Source organism: Arachis ipaensis, chromosome B7 (genome assembly GCF_059453495.1).
Source record: "Arachis ipaensis isolate K30076 ecotype BB chromosome B7, ASM5945349v1, whole genome shotgun sequence".
Taxonomy (NCBI): Eukaryota; Viridiplantae; Streptophyta; class Magnoliopsida; order Fabales; family Fabaceae; genus Arachis; species Arachis ipaensis.
This window is the reverse complement of record NC_142442.1, coordinates 10,095,699-10,114,894: the sequence shown is the minus strand read 5'-3', so window position 1 is coordinate 10,114,894 and position 19,196 is coordinate 10,095,699. Positions and strand designations below refer to the sequence as shown.

General features: G+C 31.0%; 1 long non-coding RNA gene across 3 annotated transcripts; it reads right to left on the bottom strand.

Moving 5' to 3' along the window:
* Window positions 1-3,267: 3,267 nt before the first annotated feature.
* On the bottom strand, window positions 3,268-12,746 carry LOC107607993 (uncharacterized). Of its 3 annotated transcripts, none has more exons than XR_015892371.1 (6): window positions 12,107-12,746; window positions 9,191-10,752; window positions 5,263-9,114; window positions 4,830-5,126; window positions 4,352-4,757; window positions 3,268-3,692 (listed from the first exon to the last, which is right to left on the bottom strand). It is a non-coding gene; the product is annotated as an uncharacterized LOC107607993 (long non-coding RNA). The 3 variants fall into 3 exon arrangements; XR_001612682.3 differs by having other exon boundaries at window positions 5,263-5,332; window positions 12,107-12,736; XR_015892370.1 differs by having other exon boundaries at window positions 5,263-10,752.
* Between the last annotated feature and the right edge of the window lie 6,450 nt (window positions 12,747-19,196).

Genomic DNA, 19,196 nt, shown 5'->3' with positions numbered 1-19,196 from the left:
TAAAGTTTGAAAGCCGTTTCATCCTACATTAGCAACAACCCCCCAGAAGCCCCAGTAGAACTTTCAGACTCCCAACATGTTCTGTCACTTCCCCAGATACGCACGACATCAAATTTAGTTATTAATTCCTTTTTTTGTTTCTATCAGACCCAACATATCCAACCTAAATTTGTTTTTGAAAGCCTTTAGCATACTAATTTTTCCAGCACCTCCCAACCCCGTATATTCCAAGCACTAAAAATTATTTAACCAAAATATTACACACATGTTTACGATTTTTTGGTCGGCTTCTTCGGGCTTTTTCTTTTTGCTTAGCCTGTCGACGTTTCATAGCAATAGCTTCATTCTGCTCTTGCAAAATAGCCATGATATCGTTCTCATCACTGCACTGAGCACCTGATTCCACAGCCAGTTTCTAAGCCTCTTTGTTCTCAGCAATCTCTTCCTCCCAACTCGGCCTCTGTTCCTCGGGGTCTAGTTCCTTACCATCATCCACTTGATCCCCCCTCTCTGAACTTGATTCTGCACCATTCTCCCTTTCTGCCTCCTATCCGTTATCAATCTGAGCCAATACCTCCAGCGATATCTCCCCCTCCTCCAACCCATTCTTGTCTCGAAGTTGCCTCCTGTCCGCTATTGGTTCATTGCAGTTCCTGGTCATGCCTTCAACATTGAGCTAGCCTGGATCTTCTACGTCCTTCTCGAATCCTCTAGAGTACAGGAATTTTGTTGAGCATGTTTAGGGTCAGTGATCAAGACCGACTCCTTCCTCAGATGGCGTCGTTCCGTCCCGTCAGTGGTGGCTTCTACTTCGGCGATCACTGCAGCGGACAAATCCTCCTCAACTCCACCAGTCACTTCCACCGGTGCCCCCTCTTCTGTCGCGTGCCGCCGTCCATGCCCCTCCTCAAAACTGTTCTGCGACTCGTTCCCTGCACGGTTCAAGAGGTCGTACCCAGCAGACATGGTTGCTTGCCAGGTTGTCGCGGCGGACTTCTTCTTCTCCTCCGACTCGAGGCGCCCAGGGATCTGCTCCCCATCATGACGTTTCCCAACAACTCGCTGATGCACCCTTGGCAGAGCCGCGTTCGAAGGACCCTGATCCAGGAGCGTTAGTTTCTGCCGGGTCAGAGAGGAACCCAGTTTAGGTCCGACCCGCGTAGGCAACCCAGCAGGAGGCATATGGCAACAGGCCCTATCATCCGCCCAACATGCACAATGCATGATATCCTTGTTGAGCCTTTTAATTCCCAGCCCACTACCATGCCTTGTTCCAACAAACATTTGGCAATCAAATCCTTCTCCATAATTATAAGTAACTGTTTCCTCTGAATCATTATTGTTATTTATTTCAAATGATCCCTGAGAATCCTCTGTGTCCCTTAATTCCGCGTAACTGCCGTTTTCATCTGACGAATTTGAAAATATGTGGTTCCATTCATTCAAATCGAGACTTGAAATTACCATCCTGTCCTCATCTTGGTCGACGTTTCTATGGTCACCCGTTATCAGCACCGCCGCCTGATCCCAATCCACCGCCATCCATTCAGTTCCATGATTCAATATGCCACTCGACCCTGCATGCTGCTTCTCTTCTATGTTTATGATGTGCCGGTCTTCTGCCTCAACCGTACTCTATCGAATACATTCCTCTCGATACACCTCTCCACCCACTTCTCTAACCATGACGTCAAATCCACTTGTCCCTATTGTAATGTGAATCTATTCATTGATCATATCGAGCACACACGTATCAATTAGGACTTTACCTACACTGAACGAGTTATACGATTCCGTTAGTTTATCGCTTTCCACCACTTCGCCCCATTGCTCCCCTATTCTGCAGGAGGTATTCTTTGACCATGCATGTAAAGGAACTCCATAACACTCCAACCAAACTCTTCTAGACTCACTTTTTTCTGTCTCATCCCATCTCCAGACCATATGAAACAATTTTAATAGGTCGTTCATTCTAAAGGTGTAAGCTTCTTCAGCACTAAGCACTAACGTAATCATTGCTTTATATGGCCCCAACTCCCTTACTTGTGTTACACTTGGCCAATTCCTATGGATCTTTCGCTCCAGTGTCCTACGATCAATTGCCGATTTTGTACCTCCGACAATGCTTCTCTATAACCAGACGACGTTCTCACTTGCTATCGGTACTTCTAATCTCTTAGTCCATCCATTACTATGTTGATCTTTGGCCGGTGTCTTTGACGGCTGCCTCGCCACTTTCTCTTCAGCTACTTCCTCACTCTTTGTCTGTGGCTGGCTTCCTCCAGGGTTATGTCTGGTGACCACCTTTACTCCTGGTCAATTATTGACTACGGTTATATTCATTTTAATTTCATCCCATTAGTCCATATTAAATATTCGGTTCAAGTCTTTGTCACATCCAAATTCAGAAAAGTAGCAGTTTGCAGCAACTATAAAGAAAAGGATAATTTTATGATAAAAAAAATTGTGTAAAGAAAATAGAAAAAAGTATATAAATTTATTTTAAAAAATCAATAAAAATAAAATAACACATTCTCTTAGATAAGTACTTAAGAATCTATCAAAATGGATCTTTATCTCTTTATTATTTTTACTCTTCACTATAGCATGCACCTTATAAAAAATGACGGAGTAACAATCTATACGTTTTTTAGTACACAAAAATGATAAAAATAAATGTATGTTTATTTTAACATTCTTTCAGATGAGATATTTTATCCAGAATCTATTTTAAAATCTCATATGGCCTAATTTAACCTGAAAGGCATCGTCTACCTATTATGTTGAATTTAATACATAGAAGTCTATACTTCTATCCTCTAAGCATATGTTGAATTTTGATCTTATGATTCATGTGCATGCAAAAAAACACAGCGAAAGTTATGATTGGTAAAAATTTATAGAAATTTAAAATTTGACTTTAATATACTGACAGTGTATTATTTAAGAATATGTTATAAAATCTTTTTAAGTTTTTAGTATTTTTAATATATTAAAAATATAAAAACATCTATTTAATATCTTTTAGTAAAATATTTTTTTTATAATATTTTTAAAATATGTCCTTAAAATTATGTGAAATAGGTAAGAGTAAGGTGACATGAAAATTATGTTGTATTGGATGCTTATTTACCGTAATGAAATGCAGCGCCCAGATATGCAGTTCTGATGGGCATGCAGAAGAGGAGGCAAAGTTGATCCTTGGAACTTGATGGCACTGCTGAAGAGAACTCAGCTAAGGTACTGAGCTTCTAAAAAAAATATTAATAATAAAGGTAAAACAAAAATGTTATTTTAGTAAAATTCTCAAACCTCCCCATACATGGAAGGCAAAGAACAATGGACACAAGTTCTGTACAAGAACAAACTGTTACAACAAGGAACAAAAACAAAACATATACATGTTGAGGCAGTGAATTTTCTTCTTGTTGCTTACAAACAAACAAAAAATGTGATTGCAAGCTTTCCTATATGCAGGGAGAAAAAAAAATTAGAAGATAAAATAACTCGTACTATTTGGACTTGTAAACATGGGAAAGCCACGGATGCTTTAGTGCTTGTCTAGCAGTAGGTCTTCTTTTAGGGTTGATGCTAAGCAAGTATCTTACAAAGTCTATAAACATTGTATCAGAAAGTAGGTGCTGCTCCAATGATGACTCCTCTGGAATTATGTACTCCAATTGATCAGTCTCCTGTATGAGACACTCAAAGATTAGTTTAAAAAAGAAAAAGAACAAAAATAAACTGAAATCAAAATTTAAAACAAGGATTCCATTTGGTTGATGTATTTAAGGTCATTTTCTCCTTTTCCTTCTTTGTTGTTGAATTGCACTGAACTCTGTAAAGTTAGGTGATATTACACACAGCACCAACCTCTCTAAGGTTAAGTTATATGAAATCCAGGAATCATGTGTATAATATTACCTAAACTCTAGGGGAAGCTAGTGTAATTTACTCTAATACATATGCTTATTCTTTTCAGTTGCTGTATATTTCTCTCTCCCAAAATGCTATACCACATTTTCTTTTATTAGTATTGAATTTGCATTGTTTGTTGATATACTGTGAAATATTTTAATTGAAAACAAGGAGTAAGTGCGATTTTGATTTTTACAGTTTAGTCTTAAAATCAAAATCTATTATAATCTTTTTGGAATGGTAGAAATATTTTCACGTTACTGTCTTCTTTTGCATGGTCACCACCACCTTTGAAGTGTCTTTTTTTTTTCTTTTAAATCCAACATTAAATTCTTCAAATTTCAACCACAATAACAATAAAAAACATTCAGATTTTCTTTTGAAAAAAAAAATCATCAATTAGGGAGAGAGAGTTCAGAGAGTGCTTGCCAACCTGCTCCGCCATTGCTGCCTTTTTTGTTGTCGCTGGAGAAGGCTGCAGTGGCACGCACGGCACTCGCATGTCGCATCTTGTTCCTGGTGTTTTGGATTGGTCATTCCAGCAAATATCTCATCGATGTTTTAACATCCATTGTTCTATCGAAAATAATTGCAACAGCGGTGCTCACAAACACTTGTGTAACGTCTCCTATAACCTTCCCACACTTCTCATCCCTAATCACATTCGACCAAGCAGGCGAATCCGAAGATGCAACACCAAATTCAGCACTCTGAAGACCCAAAACCAAATTCCTCGCAAAGCTTCCAACTACCATGAAGGGAAAAGCGATTCCAGCCCTGGAGAAAAGCTTCTACAACACTTGATCATAGACTGCTATTTGAAGCAGCTTCCTCAAGCACTAGAAATTAGTATTATTAGTATTAAGGCAATTTTATAATATTTGATAAGGTAACAGAATATGAAACCAAACCTGCTGGAAAGTGCTGAGGGATGCCAAGATAGAACCACAAATCCAGACACTATTTTCTCTCAGGGGGAGCCACCACCTTGATCTTCATGCTGCTGGGAGCCAATGCAGAGATTTCCTTGCTTATAGTCAAGGGCAATGTAGGACAGCTTCTCTTTCACATCCCTCACGATTTCTCGCTCTGATGAGGTGGTAAACAAGTAACCACGTTCAGTTACGACCGGCGAGATCAAGCCTAAGGATGGCATGTGGCAGAGCATGACCCTCCTAGATAGGGACAGTGTGGCTCCGACACGATAACTGTAAAAACACAAGAAACATGGCATTTATTCGACACAGTTTTTAACACTATCTTCAACAGAATTGTGTGAATTGCTTGCCGGTTGAGCCTGAATGGCTACATACATGGCAGAAAGAAACATGTGCCATTGAGTACCTTAACCATTCCAGTTCCATTGTCACACACAAGAGGCTGAATATCCTCTCCTTCTGCCATCTTTTAGTATCTACATTGTAAACTTAGATGTAAGCATTTTAAGTTTTAAATGTATAACAAGAATCAAAATTTTCATTTTCATTTTCATTGGACGCTCTTATATTGTATCGGAAATTTATCTTTTTATGAGAATTTCCATCTATGTTGAATGAGAAAAGCCATGTGCTTTATTGACAACATATCGTACCTTAACAATAAATTTAACCAAATCGATTTCAACTATTATGATCATAACTAATAAGGAAAAAAATGGTTGCAAAATATCAATGAAATGATGTCCAAGGATTGACACAAATATTGATTTAACCAGTGATGATTAGTATATAATACCAAAGAACCAAACAATAGATGTTTTAACCAAAATTTGAGGCACAGTTCATAAAGCAAAACTTGATAACTGAAAACAACATAGATTAAAAAAAAAATTCCTTAACGTTAATCCAGCTACATTATGTTTTCCATAACATCAAGGAAAAACAGAAAAAGATGAAAAATTTGTAAGTTATTTTATTAAAATAATAATTAGTCCATCCAATTAACAAAAATAATTTTGATTATAGTGAGATAAATATAATGGTTGTTACTCAGTAAAAGAATAGAATTAGTGAAATTTTTTAAATAATAAAATAAAAGATATCTCTCCTCTCTCTTCAAAACAGAAAAATAGAAATTAGGGTTTATAAAAATATATGTGACAAGAGAAGTAAAAACGTTTCTGCTCAACAACAGTTATCTTTTTTTGTGCCATTAATGAAGAAGTGAAAAGGTAGAAGGAAGAGAAGGAAGAGAAGGAAAAAACACTCAGGATCAGGAACTTATTGGAATTGCAAAATAGCTTAATTGGTTAGAACGTGGTTTGCCCGTAACACAAAAATCACTAGGAGCAGTAGAAGTATGGTGTGTCCATAACCCACAAGTTCCTGAATCAGAACCACTCTGACATAGAAAAACAACCATAAGTCGAGAAGAACATCTGAAAACTCTGATATGGATCCCAGTATGTTTTGAGCTATGCTCTTATAATGTAATAATTATAAATTTCAAGATCTTGTATTACTGGTAGAAATAGTTTCTGAATTGATTGTAGAAACAAATTTTAACATGTAGTATCAGAACAAGATTATGAAATTTATGATTATTCATAAATTAATTTGCTCAAAATTTGCATAAATCAAATAAATGTAACCACCAAAGTGGTCAAATACTCAAATCTAATAATGTATGATTATATTTTGGGTTTGTTGCTATAACACATTTAAAGATAAGAACCAAAGATTAATTAATTGTTCTTATAATAAAGTGGCAAGATTGTTGATAATTTTATATGTATATACAATATTAAAAATATTTAAATATCTAAAGATATTAAACATTTTTAGTTAGTGCATATAAGATAAGCAAATTAAATTGAATTAATTTAATTAATTATTGTGTCTTCGTATATTAATGTATCATCCAAAGGAGAACATTGTTATACTTTAAATGTTTAATCTAAATGATATATTATTTAATTATTCAAAGCGTTGATGTGCGAGGCTGTATTATATTTGTAGCTTCTATGAATTTGTTTGGCTCAAATAATGAAATTGTCGAGTTTAATGGACATAACTATGCTGATTGGTTTGAGCAAATTCAATTTCAATTGGGATTGGGTGTTATGGATTTAGACCTCGTATTAGTTATAGATTAGAAGCCTATTGAGATTACTAAGACTAGTTCCAAAGAACACAAGTCTCTTTATGAGACTTGGAAACGGTCAAATAGGCTGTGTTTGAACTTGATGAGAATGACAATGGCTGAAAATGTTAAGCCATCCATGCCTAAGATAGATAATGCCAAGAATTTCATGGCTAAAGTCAAGAAATATTTTCAATAGGACATAACTGACAAGTCTATTGCGAGCAACCTTATGACGGAATTGACAACTAAGAAATTTGAATAGTCACAACCCATTCATGATCATGTGATTCAAATGTCTAATCTGCCACCAAAGTTGAAATCTATTGGTATGGATGTGATCGCGTCTTTTCTAGTTTGGTTTATCATGAACTCACTTCTTCCTGAATTTGGCCAATTTCAAGTGAATTATAACACTCTTACAAAAATAGAATTTTCAAGAGATTAAGGTCATGTTGATTCAAGAGGAAGGGAGATTAAAAAAAATGAAATATCACTCTCTTCATTTCACATTTCAAGCTGGATCTACAGTAAGGATAAGGCGGATAAAAAGGATATGAATGACCATGCTTCACTAAAAGTTCGTGACCGCAATGTCCAAAAGAAGGCGTTGATATGTTTTTTTTTAACAAGATTGGACATATAAAGAAAGATTGTCCAAAAAGAAAGAAATATAGTTCGAAAAGAAAGGTATTTATTATGTTTCAATAAGTTTCGAATCAAATCTTGTTGAAATACCAAATAATACTTGGTGGTTAGATTCTAGAGTAAATACTCATGTATCACATTATGTAGGGATTCCTTCTGATCCAACCCATAAAAAGAACTGAAAAATTCTTATTCGTGGGGAACAGAATGAAGGCACAAATTCACTACTAGAAAACAACCGATTACAAACAGATTTTTTCTGACAGAATTTTACTGTCGAAAATACCGATGGATTTTCGATAGATTTTCTTACGGTAAAAAAATTAAAACTTTTTCCAAAAATTTACCGACAAATTATAAGATCTGTCAGTGATTCAAATTTTGATTTTGGATTTTTTACCGACAAAAAATCCATCGCTAATTAGTAAATCTGTTTGAAATTTGAATAACAAAACTTAGACACAATCTCGAGCTCCATTCACGATCTCTCGATTAACTTGCACACAAATAAAACACACTCCTCTTTCTGTAGCTTCCTCTGCCGCTGCTTGCGTCGCATGAGTTCTCTCCATCGCTGCTTCCGTTGCCCGAGCTCCCTCCGCCACCGCTCTCATTGCCTCTACTCCCTTCATCGCAGCGTTGCACGAGCTCCCTCCGCTGCCGCTCTCATCGCATTTGCTCCATCTAACGCCTCTTCCATCTGCTCTCAGTTCTTCGTTCTGGTAACATCTCTAATCTCAACTCTTCAATTTTTTAAGCTAATTTTAATTAGGGATTTTATTTGTTCTTGATACAATCTGTCATCAATTTAGCATTGTTGATTCAGTTTTCAATTTCCCCTTTTTTTTCGCTATTTATGTTTTGATTTTTATCATTGATCAATGTGTTATTGTTGATTAGTGATAATGCTGCTGCTCCTATAAGTGAATTCTGCTATCAATGTATTGTAGTTGCCCATCGTTGATGAAATGGCTGATTAAATTCTTGATCAAATTAGGTTCGTTTTTTAATTTTTTCTTAATCTATGCTTATGTTATATGTTATTGATAATAAACTTAATCATAGCTTTGTTATTTGATTTTGGATCTATTGCATGAGATTAGTTATTTAAAATTTTGGTTTAGTTAGATGAGTTTGTATTTTTCTTTTTTTATTACAATTCTGTTATTTAGGTGGAACTTTGGTTGAATCTGTTAGTCGTCTGAATCTCTTTGACATGGTAGTTTGAATGGTTCAATGGTTGGTCCATTTGTTCAAAACCTTGTGTTATTTTGTTTAACCATCAGTTGTTGTTGTAATCGGATGTTAGTTCATTATGTGGTTGCTTTCCTTCTGGGGCTTCTGTGGTCGGTCTTGGTAGTAGATGCAAGTCTTGGTGATGCTGATCCACATTATAGGTGCATATTTTATCCTTGCATAACTTCTCTATTTTTCTTCTCCATATGGAAATAAGATGTGACTTTTGATCTGATGAAACGCTTATTCTATCAACTAAGGCAAATAATGAAAGGAAAGAAGAAATTAGCTGTTTTAGTACACATACCGTTCCCTCATTCTTCTCTCTTTTTTCTTTCTCTCCTCTGCTGCGATGGTAATGGTCTTGGCAGCGACGGCAAGGGTTCCAATTGATGATGACTCTGACGGCAGCAGCGGCGTTGCCCTTCTTATCTTTGGTAGCATCATTTCTTATCTTTAGTGTCATGCATGCAGCACGCACATGCTGCGGAAGTAAGTTAACATGGAAAGATTCAAATAAGGGCTTTCAAAATATACTTCTTCTGTACTCAATCTAATTTATAATTGTAGTAAGTTTTTAGCTAGAAATTCAAGTAGGAGTTGCCTATAAAACTATTGTTATTCAAAGAACAAAAACAAAAATTTGCGAGGTATTAGAATTTCAATTCTTATATTTTTTAATATATTTTATTTTAAAGTAATATCTTTTACTATTTGCTTTTATTTATTTTTAGTCTAATATTTGCCTAATATTTGTTACTATATGACTCGCGGTTCAGTAATTACAAAGAACAATTGTTATGAAAAACGTGTCAATACATATGGAGAGTTGGCCTAGTATTTGGGTTATCTAGAATTTTAAAGACTTTGATAATTTTGATCATGAAAATTTAGTATATACTCTGGTGAAGCACAACCTGACGAGGATCCAACCTACCATGTTGTATTGATCACCGGGTACGATAAAAAAATAAGAAATGTTTAATTATTTGAATAGATGGGGTAGGAACTTCAGCAAAAATGAGATTGCAACGATAGTATTTGGTGCAGTTGCTCATGTATATGCACTATTATTTAAGTGGGAGGTGTACTTAATTTCAATTTGGGAGATTTGGAGGTCCAAATGATGGGAACCCAAATCGAAATTCATTAAAGGCACCACCCACTCAAATAATGATGCATATATGTGAACAATTGCACCAAATACTATTATCGTGATATCATCTGTACCGAACTCCCACTCCAACTATTCAAATAATGAAACGTTTTTTATTCTTTATCATACCAGGTAATCAATACAGGTAATCAATACAGCTAGTAGAATCCTCATCAAGTTGTCTTTCACTCGAGTATATCAGATTCTAATGATTAAAATTATCAAAGTCTTTAAAATCCTGAATAACCCCTATACTGGACCAACTCTCCATATGTATCAACACGTTTTCCATAACAATTGTTCTCTATTATTAATGAACCGTGAGTTATACAATAACAAATATTAGACAAATATTAACCTGAAAATAAATAAAAGCAAATGGTAAAAGATATTACTTTAAAATAAAATATATTAAAAAATATATGAATTAGAACTCTAATATCTCGTAAACTCTTACTTTCCTTCTTTGAATAACAATAACTTATAAACAACTCTATCTGAATCTCTAGCTAAAAATCTATTGTAATTGTAAATCAGCTTGATTACAGAAAAAATATATTTTAGAAGTACTCATTTGAATCTTTCCAACACTCTTACTTCCCAGCAGCAAGTAGTGCGTACTGCATGCATGACACTTAAGAAAAAAAAGTTTAGTAGGGGTCAAATTCGCACATTCCCAACACAGATGAACACTCCTCCAAAGGAACATGAAACTAAAAAAAACCCTATGTCATTAGTGAAAGAACCAAAAGACAGAAAAAGGAAAAAAAATATCAGATAAGACCTCAAATCATATTTCAATATCATTTAATCCATACTTACAAATGACACACACAACTTAAGAACAATGAATTAAATTGATTGATACTATCATCTAGCCAATAACAAAGTTTAGTTAACAGCAAATAATAGTATCAATTATTAGTTTATTGGTCCAACTGGTTCACCCGTGGTCTAACTAGAAAAACTATTTTGTAATGATATAATAAATAAATTATAAATAAATACCCTAAAACATAATTATAATTTAATATAAACTTTAAATATCTTCCAAAATTAAAACACTACATCAGCCAAAATCTAATATAATCTTTAATTTCATCAATTATTAACAATTTATCGCTCATTAGTCATTATATCACTATTAAACTCATTAAGATAGTAACAAAAGACAAAAAAAATTATTGAATTAACCAAACCAATAACAAATAATCATCGATCATCTATTCATCTAGTTAATTGAGTTCATCCAATTCATCTATTCATTCATTGAATAACAAAGTTCACAAAAAACACAACAATATAGTGGAATTCAGAGTACTAGCAGTGAGCAGAGAAGAACGGAACAAGCACAGTAGCAGAGCTAATCAATAATCATTCAAAATGGTTTCTAAACAAAATATTCATCTAGCAAATTCATTAGTGTCAATGAAGTCTTTGACAAGATATAGCAGTAAACTCACATCACATGCTCAAAATGAAATTCCTTTCTATATCAACTTAACTTCCATTAGAAAAATAGCTAAATTTACAACATGAAAATCACAACCAGAGTAACCTAGGATCAGTCATAACAAAATGGTAAGCTATCACCAGTACAAAGATGAAGGTGCCAAGGAAATTGGCAAAGAAACCCAGAAAAAACTGCACCTTCTTGATTCTCTTCTTTATGGGAAACATTGTTAACTTTTTATTGGATAAAACAGAGACCAGGGTTTGGTAAACAAAATAAAAAGCAGGAACAATAATTAAGCAACAACAATAAAATTCTGCAGAAAAAAATTTCAATCAAACTCATCTTTCTATTTAAGCACAAACTAGCAATAACAATAATTTTAATCAGTAACAGCAACAACAATCAGGGACAAATTAAGCACAAACCAGTAAGAGTCCTTAGAGACAAAAGTTAAAAATCAAACATCTTCTTAATTAAGAAGACACCAGCAACAACAATCAGGGACAAATTAAATTTGATATACTATGGCAATCAGGCAATATAATGATTTGTGAATTTAACTAATATATGTGCCTTTAATCAATTATAAAAATTTGAAAATCAGATCTAACCTCCGAAGAAGACATTGTTGTGCTTTTTGCAGGAGAGGGCTCGGCGACTGGAGTGCTGCTCTGCTTAGGGTTTCTTGCCACGACGTAGGGTTTGTTCCGACGGCTTATGACTGGACGACGGCGTGGACTCCGGACTGCACGAGGACGCGAACTGGACGATGCTGCTGGCTACACGACGGTGCTGATCTTTGCTACGCCTGCGAGCCTGCGACGGAGATGAATGGACGACGCTCTCTGGCTCTCTCAGGCTCTCATTCTCTCAGACATGGCCGCATGGAGGAGGAAGAATGGAAGATGGAAGTGAGCAGTGAGCGGTGAGTGGGTGACTGTGCCGCGTGAGTGAAAGGAAAAGAGAGCGAGGCCGTGAGGGTATTCAGAGTCTAGGCTTTTATACCTAGGTTAAATCAGTAAGGCTAAATCAGTAAAAAGATCACTATGCACTATGCAGCATTTTTTCGGTTCGATTTGGTTCGGTTCGATTTCTACTAAACCAATCGAAAACCGAATTGAATCGATCGATTTAGTTCGAAAAAAAAAACAATTTTCTGGTTTTCAGTCGGTTGTTGTAATTTTTAGTTCGGTTTTGCGATATTTTTCGGTCCGATTCGGTAACTTACACCCCTAGGAGGCAAGCACAGAGAGCAACGCGTTTTTTGTGGGTGTGTGATTTGTGAATAGTGAATACCCAACTTGCCTTTATAATTTTTTGAGAAAATGACAAATAGGTCCCTGACCCTTTGTCCCGCAAACTTTTTTGTCCCTGACCATTGAAAAATACTTTTAAGTCCCTGACCTTCACAAAACTTGGACGGATCAGTCCCTCTGTCCAAATGCCTCCGTCAGGGACTGATCCGTCTAAGTTTTGTGAAGGTCAGGGACTTAAAAGTATTTTTCAATGGTCAGGGACAAAAATGTCCGCGGGACAAAATGTCAGGGACCTATTTGTCCTTTTCTCTAATTTTTTGAAGGATTATCAGGTTTCAAATAGACTATTTTCTCTAGTATTTGATATTTAATTTTATTATATTGGTTAGTTTTTGTGTCAATGATCTCTCTCCAAAATATTCTTATACGTTAATTATTAATATATCTTTTATTTAATTCTTATAAATAAAAATAATTTAAAAATTATTAATAATTTTTAATTTTACACAATAAATTTAGTTAGTGTATTTAAAAAAAGTAATAGAAAAATAAAAATAAAAATTAAATGATCTTGGTAATTATTCTTAAAAGATAACGAAATTCTCAACAAAAAAAGAATTTGTTAATCCTAGTTGGTTTTTAATGGATAAATCAACTGTTTAACATGCCATAGGTTTATTCCATTATTACCGATAGAAAATATTAACAGAGAAGCTAGTCAGTCTCATAAATTAAATATCAGGATTGAAAGGAGTATTTTTTTTGTTGAGTGTCTCGTTGTCTTTTGAAATAATTATCACAGATTATTTAGGATTTTTTTTTTTTAATTTAACCAACACGGCTTTGTATCAAAAAAATTAGCCAATTTTTGGTTCGGTCCAAACGGCCAATTTCTGGCCAGTTAAGCGATTTTTGTTCGGTTCGTTGAGTAGCGATTTTAAGTAAAGGACCAAACTGTTTGTGTTGTTAGTTTTTTTGTTAGATCGGTTCAACCAATCAGTTCAATTTATTTTTTAGAACCATGGTTAACAACAATCTAACGATAAAAACAATAAATTAAAATCAACAACATAAACTAAGATCAAAATAAAAAACAACAAACCACAATAAGAATAATTTATCCAATTAACAAGATATCAAAATGTTAAGTACGGTACAATAAACTAACAATCACAATTTACAAAGTCAATAACATTATCCAAAACAACAATTTATCAAAGTAACAAGTTAATAAGATCAAGAACACAACAAAACAAGTTAATACAACAATCCAACAAAGAAATAAGAACTGAAATTACAACTTTTTAATTAAAACAACCAACTAAAACAAAAACTGCAACCTCCACTTAGTCATTGTTTTGCACAATTATCCTCAATTTAACCAAATACCCAACTAGTGATTATGCACAAACAAAAAAAACTAAGCAAGATCTTGAAATGAATAAAATAAGAATAATATTACACATCTAAGTCTTTTTATTAACCAAGTCCAACAAATTTAGTGTGTGTTTGAATTACCATTTGCAAACAGAGATTTGTATAAAATTAAGTTTGCATAATTGATTTTGATTAAAAGTGAGTTGGTATTAACGTGGTTTATATTTGGTAATTTTCATTTAAAATAGAATATAGAAAACTAAATATTATTTGGATTACATTATTTAAAATCACTTTTAGATGAAAAATTACAAAAAAGACATGAATTTAAATAATTACAAGTGTAATTAGTCGCCAAAAAAAAAATTACAAGTGTAATTATCCGTGCCATGCACGTGATAAGATTGAAATTATAATTTTAATTTTTTTTAAATTAATTTGAATTATAATAATTTAATTAATAAAAAAGTAATATGTTATGCATTGTTTGATGATTTCTTTTAATCTAGTGTTAATTAGATTAATTATAAAATAGTTATTAATCGGTTTTAATAATCTACTTTCTTCAATGAATCAGACATATATACAAATAATAGTCAAATCCACCAACAAATATATTGACATTATTACACTATAAAACAAATTAAATACAAAGACAATTAGCACTTATAAATCTATAAAATTGCACTGTCTTTGATTCGTGCAAGGGTTTACTTATAAAATAAACTTAAAATATGAATAAAAAATATTTATAAAATGAACCTAGCATCACATGAAAGAATCATGGAAAATAATCAACTTACCTTATCATCCATGAGAATCATTTCTATGTAAGTTATCTTGTTCTTGTCAAATTTGGATGGGACTTTCCATAACCTTATAATTCTTGCCTTTATTTTTCAAACTTTTTCATTACATAGTCTATCATAGATAATACTGTTGATAGAATCGTAGTTAGTAGCCCTTAGGTATGAAAAATAATAAACAGAAGAAGATTTATGTCTGAAGTACAAATTTTCTAGATGATAAATAATTGTAACAATTCACTATTACACATACTAATTATACATGGTAATAATTAGCAAATATTTTCAATGGAGATGCTTGCTACAATTAGGTGAAATTTATGTCATTATATTTTATTAACCTTTATGATTAATTCAATACAGATACTTACTCAATATATATGTTATCGACATTAATTATATGCTAATATTTTTAGGAAAGAGTTAAAAGAGGAGATATATAAATATATATAATATTATTGCTATATAGGAAGCATACATAAATTGCTATATTTTTTTTATTATATTATACAACTTAAAATTATAGTATCATGTTATTATTAATTCTAGATACTTGCTATAATTATATCAAATTTAATTATGACTCTAAATAAATAAAATAGATAACATTCAATATTTACTGTAAATATAAAAAGTAAAATAATTAATGAAAAAATATGAGCAGAAAATAAAACATATTAATTAAAATTCAATTTGTTATTTAATTAATCTTGTGTCCATACGATATAACTTTACGAAAATATTATGAATCACAACCTTTTTTATTCTAAAAAGAAAACACTATATGTAGCCTTTAGTAGTACAAAAATAATTATAAAAATTAATTATTGATATTGATATTAATCATAATTGATTATTGATACCCTAATTTTTTTAAAATATATTTTATCTCTTTAAAATATAATGCATGTACCGTGTAAACCTTATTATTATTATTATTATTATTATTATTATTATTATTATTATTATTATTATTATTATTATCAAATTAAATGGGTCACTATTAATGTGTGCATTAAAATTAAATATTTCCTAATAAAATTATTGTACTTGAATGAGAATTAGAACTATATCAATTGTTATAATTAGAATGATTAAAAATATCGATGATTGATAAATAGTTTAATAACACATTAAATATTAATTTGATATAATTATAATGAAGATATTTTTTAAATTAATATAGGCATACATTATTCATGAACTAATTGTAATATAATTAGAATAAATTTATTTGAAAAAAAAAAGAGTTTATGTGTAATTTCTAAAAATTATAATAATTTTTTTATTTATATATACGCATATATTAATTTTGTTAAATAATTCTCTATATATATATATGACGGTAGTTTTATCATCAAAGAAATTGTGTTTAGGTAAACAATTTCCTATGTTTAGGTCGAAATTTTTTTGTTTTGGTGAAAAAGTAAAAACAAACCGATTGTAATTATGCTGATTTAAAATCAATGTAAAAAGGCACGAGATTGTTTAGATTTTTGTTATAATGCTGATTTAAAATCAATGTAAAAAGGCACGAGATTGTTTAGATTTTTGTTATAATTATACATACTCAAACTGTATACAATTTTTTTTATAATTAATAGAACAATTTTAATTTTTTGTTTTATTTTTTTTCACGTACCTTATATTTTTCTTTTAAATTGTGATATTTTAAGTTTTTTTTTTATTTTAATTACATTTTTATTAATAATTGTATTACCAAAATAAAATACAAATAAAGAAATAAAGGTGATACATGTATTTAAAGAAAAAAAATAAACCTAAATATATCGTAAAAAAAATTATATTAAAGTATTTAAAAATAACATATCCAAAAAAAATGGTCGTAATATATAAATTGAGACAACAATTTAAAATTCTCTAATACTAATTTAATCAAATACTAATATTAAAACTAAATTACTTAAATAATATTTAATCTATTATAGTCCTTATACACGTATAGATTAGAGTCATTCTCGTAACGACAACCAACTAAAACAATATCGTAAATTTGAACATTTAGAATTCGTGCAAATTCAGATCATCCTCTTGTTAAATAAGCTTCATCATTCACTATCCATGCAATGCAGCAAAGTATATAATTGCCACACCGAGAAACTAAACTGACCCTCGTTCCCCTCAATGGCATTGCATTCATACAAAAGAAGGCCGGTAATTTCTGAAAAAAACATCACAATATGTTATAAAATTATCCTAATAACAAAAAGGTTAAAATAAAAAAAATTAAATATATTACTAATCGTTGAAATTACATGTCCAAGTTTGTCACGAATTTACCAAAACTGAACTTTAACGGAGGGAATTCAATCTCATAATGTGCTCCACTTCGAAGATTTTCGGGGTGACGTAAAAAGCATGGAGGAGATGGAACTTGAACTTCGCCTACAAAGCTCCATGAAAATAATTTCTCAATCAAGAATAATTGAATTCCTCAATTATAATTCTAATAATTTTCGAGCTAATGAGAAAAAACTAATATATGTGATGCATTGTAAACGACTGCAGCAAAAAACAATGGCACTGAAATATTAGACGAAAAGAATAACTTTCAGTAATTTTCAATTAATAAATTATCAAAAGAATAATATAAAAGAATGATTGAGTATATAAAAAATACTATAAAAAATTATAAATTGTACCTTAAAAGAATCAACTTTGATAAAAAATGAAAAATTCATTCCTATTCTATGAAGTAGTAAAAGAAAAATAATAAATTCAAAATTATGAGTTGACTCTCAGATCTAGGTTATGTACCACAAAAAAAACACTATATATAGACTTTAGTAAACCAAAAATAAATATCTAAATTAGTTATTATTAAAGTAATTTTCTATTATGTACGGTAGGTACACATCATATATTAATTTTGTTAAATTTATATGATTTTATCCTATCATAATTAGAATCATTATTTTCTATCATGATCAGAATAATTCCAGCCAACTTCGTAGCATTACCACATTATTATTATTATTATTATTATTATTATTATTATTATTATTATTATTATTATTATTATTATTAGGGTCACAATTAAAATAATAACTTGTGACTAATAAAATCATAGGATAATAATAAATAAGAAATAGAATTATATCAATATAATTAAAATCAATATAATTAAAATAGTTAAAAATATTTTTGATTGATAATTAGGTTAATAATGCATTAATAATTGATTTTATATAATTATAATAAAGATATTTTTTAAATTAGTTTTATTATGGATTATTCATTAAATGCTAATTATAATATTGTTATATAATTATAATAAAGATATTTTTCTGGAATAAATTTAAAAGAGATATATAAATTGGTTATTATTAAATCTTATGATTAGAATCAAATATTTTTATCAGGATTAGAATAATCGGTGCCATTATCATATCATTATCATATTATTATTATTATTATTATTATTATTATTATTATTATTATTATTATTATTATGATTAAAAATATTTCTAATTGATAATTGATAAGTAGTTTAATAATACATTAAATATTGATTTGATATAATTATAATAAAGATAATTTCTTAAATTAGTATAATTATGTACCATTCATTAAATACTAATTATAATATAATTATATTGATTAAAGATATTTTTCAAAAATAAATTTAGAAGAGAAAATAGTGCAATTATTTTTGAGGGAAAATGAAATCACGAAAAATTGACACCTCACCATCATAAGTCGGAGAAAAACCCAATTTTAGTATATTAAGTAGAAGTAGATTTTATGTTATCTTATAATTTTATTTTAGATATTTAAATAAATTTTAATATTTTTTTAGTACTCCAAGTACTCTTTATTCTAATAGGATTAATAGAATTATAATACAAAGTAAAAAAATATTTCATACAAAAAAATATTAAATATCTAAAATAAAAATTAAAAGATATTAAAAAATACTCAGAGAACATGATCAGTATAATTTTTATTTTATCTTATAATATTTTATAATATCTAAAATATTGAGTACTCTTTATCTACAAAATATTTTAGATATGATGGTCGGAGTTAGGAGATGCAGGGTATGATTTCAACAAAATCACAAAAAACCTGTAATCGTTCAATGATTTCAGAACAGAGAATAAAGAGAAAAACCAAGAATTGACCTTCGAGAAGGGTTGCAAGAAAACAATGGAGAGACGACCGGTGAATGAGGGATCCCGGCGGTGAGAAGAATGGCAAACGGTGGAGGCTTCTTTTCTTTTTTTAGAGAGGGAAGAGTA